Source organism: Oncorhynchus gorbuscha, unplaced genomic scaffold (genome assembly GCF_021184085.1).
Source record: "Oncorhynchus gorbuscha isolate QuinsamMale2020 ecotype Even-year unplaced genomic scaffold, OgorEven_v1.0 Un_scaffold_19486, whole genome shotgun sequence".
Lineage (NCBI taxonomy): Eukaryota > Metazoa > Chordata > Actinopteri > Salmoniformes > Salmonidae > Oncorhynchus > Oncorhynchus gorbuscha.
In genome coordinates this window covers 1-3033 of record NW_025760845.1, presented here as the reverse complement: position 1 = coordinate 3033, position 3033 = coordinate 1, and the positions used below count along the sequence as shown (strand labels likewise).

General features: G+C 47.2%; 1 long non-coding RNA gene across 1 annotated transcript; it reads right to left on the bottom strand.

Moving 5' to 3' along the window:
• Positions 1-1336: 1336 nt before the first annotated feature.
• Positions 1337-2958, bottom strand: LOC124030994. The gene is made up of 2 exons (XR_006838061.1): positions 2854-2958; positions 1337-1634 (listed from the first exon to the last, which is right to left on the bottom strand). It is a non-coding gene; the product is annotated as an uncharacterized LOC124030994 (long non-coding RNA).
• Positions 2959-3033: the final 75 nt, after the last annotated feature.

Below are 3033 nucleotides of genomic sequence, written 5' to 3'. Positions count from 1 at the left end.
ACAGTCAGTACCTAGTAACAGACAGACAGACAGACAGTCAGTACCTAGTAACAGACAGACAGTCAGTACCTAGTAACAGACAGACAGTCAGTACCTAGTAACAGACAGACAGATCAGTACCTAGTAACAGACAGACAGTCAGTACCTAGTAACAGACAGACAGTCAGTACCTAGTAACAGACAGACAGTCAGTACCTAGTAACAGACAGACAGTCAGTACCTAGTAACAGACAGACAGTCAGTACCTAGTAACAGACAGACAGTCAGTACCTAGTAACAGACAGACAGACAGTACCTAATAACAGACAGACAGGACCTAATTACAGACAGACAGTCAGTACCTAGTAACAGACAGACAGTCAGTACCTAGTAACAGACAGACAGACAGTCAGTACCTAGTAACAGACAGACAGACAGTCAGTACCTAGTAACAGACAGACAGACAGTCAGTACCTAGTAACAGACAGACAGTCAGTACCTAGTAACAGACAGACAGACAGACAGTCAGTACCTAGTAACAGACAGACAGACAGTCAGTACCTAGTAACAGACAGACAGACAGTCAGTACCTAGTAACAGACAGACAGTCAGTACCTAGTAACAGACAGACAGACAGGACCTTATTACAGACAGACAGACAGGACCTAATAACAGACAGACAGTCAGTACCTAGTAACAGACAGACAGACAGTCAGTACCTAGTAACAGACAGACAGTCAGTACCTAGTAACAGACAGACAGACAGTCAGTACCTAGTAACAGACAGACAGTCAGTACCTAGTAACAGACAGACAGACAGTCAGTACCTAGTAACAGACAGACAGTCAGTACCTAGTAACAGACAGACAGTCAGTCAGTACCTAGTAACAGACAGACAGACAGTCAGTACCTAGTAACAGACAGACAGACAGTCAGTACCTAGTAACAGACAGACAGACAGTCAGTACCTAGTAACAGACAGACAGTCAGTACCTAGTAACAGACAGACAGACAGTACCTAGTAACAGACAGACAGTCAGTACCTAGTAACAGACAGACAGTCAGTACCTAGTAACAGACAGACAGACAGAACCTAGTAACAGACAGACAGACAGAACCTAGATAGACAGACAGACAGACAGACAGACAGACAGGACCTAGTAACAGACAGACAGTCAGTACCTAGTAACAGACAGACAGTCAGTACCTAATAACAGACAGACAGACAGAACCTAGTAACAGACAGACAGACAGACAGACAGACAGACAGACAGACAGACAGACAGACAGACAGACAGACAGACAGACAGACAGACAGGACCTAGTAACAGACAGCAGGATGTGGTAAAAGACAATCTCTTAGAAATATAATCCTTTATTCAACATATGAACAGAGACGCCTCTGGTACCAATCAAACGACAGCAGCACAAGACTCATAAAAACACACAGTGGTCAGAGCTGACAACAATCCATCCCTCTTCCTCTCTCTCTCTCTCGTCTTCCTCTCCCGTGGTATTCTTCAGGCTGAGGTGAGTTGGTCCAGGTTGTCGTGGGAACGGCTGGAGAGGTGAGCCTCCAGGATCTCTCCAAACAGGCCCCTCTTCAGCAGGCTGTAGGCCATGGGCAGCAGTTGTCTGATCACCTTATAGAAGTACTGGGCGACATAGGAAACCGAGTCAGACACACAGTGGAAGACAGGAAACTGAGTCAGACACACAGTGGAAGACAGGAAACTGAGTCAGACACACAGTGGAAGACAGGAAACTGAGTCAGACACACAGTGGAAGACAGGAAACTGAGTCAGACACACAACGGAAGACAGGAAACTGAGGCTCAGACAGACACACAATGGAAGACAGGAAACGGAGAGTAAGACAGACACACAATGGAAGACAGGAAACTGAGTCAGACACACAGTGGAAGACAGGAAACTGAGTCAGACACACAGTGGAAGACAGGAAACTGAGTCAGACACACAATGGAAGACAGGAAACTGAGAGTCAGACAGACACACAATGGAAGACAGGAAACTGAGTCAGACAGACACACAATGGAAGACAGGAAACTGAGAGTCAGACAGACACACAATGGAAGACAGGAAACTGAGAGTCAGACAGACACACAATGGAAGACAGGAAACTGAGTCAGACAGACACACAATGGAAGACAGGAAACTGAGTCAGACAGACACACAATGGAAGCCAGGAAACTGAGACAGACAGACACACAATGGAAGCCAGGAAATTGAGAGACAGACAGACACACAATGGAAGACAGGAAACTGAGTCAGACAGACACACAATGGAAGACAGGAAACTGAGTCAGACAGACACACAATGGAAGACAGGAAACAGAGACAGACAGACACACAATGGAAGACAGGAAACTGAGAGACAGACACACAATGGAAGACATGAAACAGAGTCAGCCAGACACACAATGGAAGACAGGAAACAGATTCAGTCAGACACACAATGGAAGAGGTCTGTTAATGTCTGTTGGTGGCTCTACACTGAGATCTACACCACAGTGTTAATGTCTGTGTGTGTGTGTGTGTGTGTGTGTGTGTGTGTGTGTGTGTGTGTGTGTGTGTGTGTGTGTGTGTGTGTGTGTGTGTGTGTGTGTGTGTGTGTGTGTGTGTGTGTGTGTGTGTGTGTGTGTGTACCTGTGATCCGTAACAGAAGAGGTCTATGCCCAGCTCCAGCCCCGTGTGTGAGGTGTGTGTGTGTACCTGTGATCCGTAACAGAAGAGGTCTATGCCCAGCCCAGCCCCGTGTGTGTGTGTGTGTGTGTGTGTGTGTGTGTGTGTGTGTGTGTGTGTGTGTGTGTCGTGGGGTTGTGCGTGTGTGTTGTGTGTGTGTGTGTGTGTGTACCTGTGATCCGTAACAGAAGAGGTCTATGCCCAGCTCCAGCCCCATGCCGTAGTCACACTCGTCGTTAGCGTAACTGGACAAAGGTGACTCATCTCCTGCAGCGGACCTGGGGGCCTTCATCCTCTGTCTTTCATCACGAACCTGGCCTCCCGCTATAGCCTCACACAGCCTCTTCATACT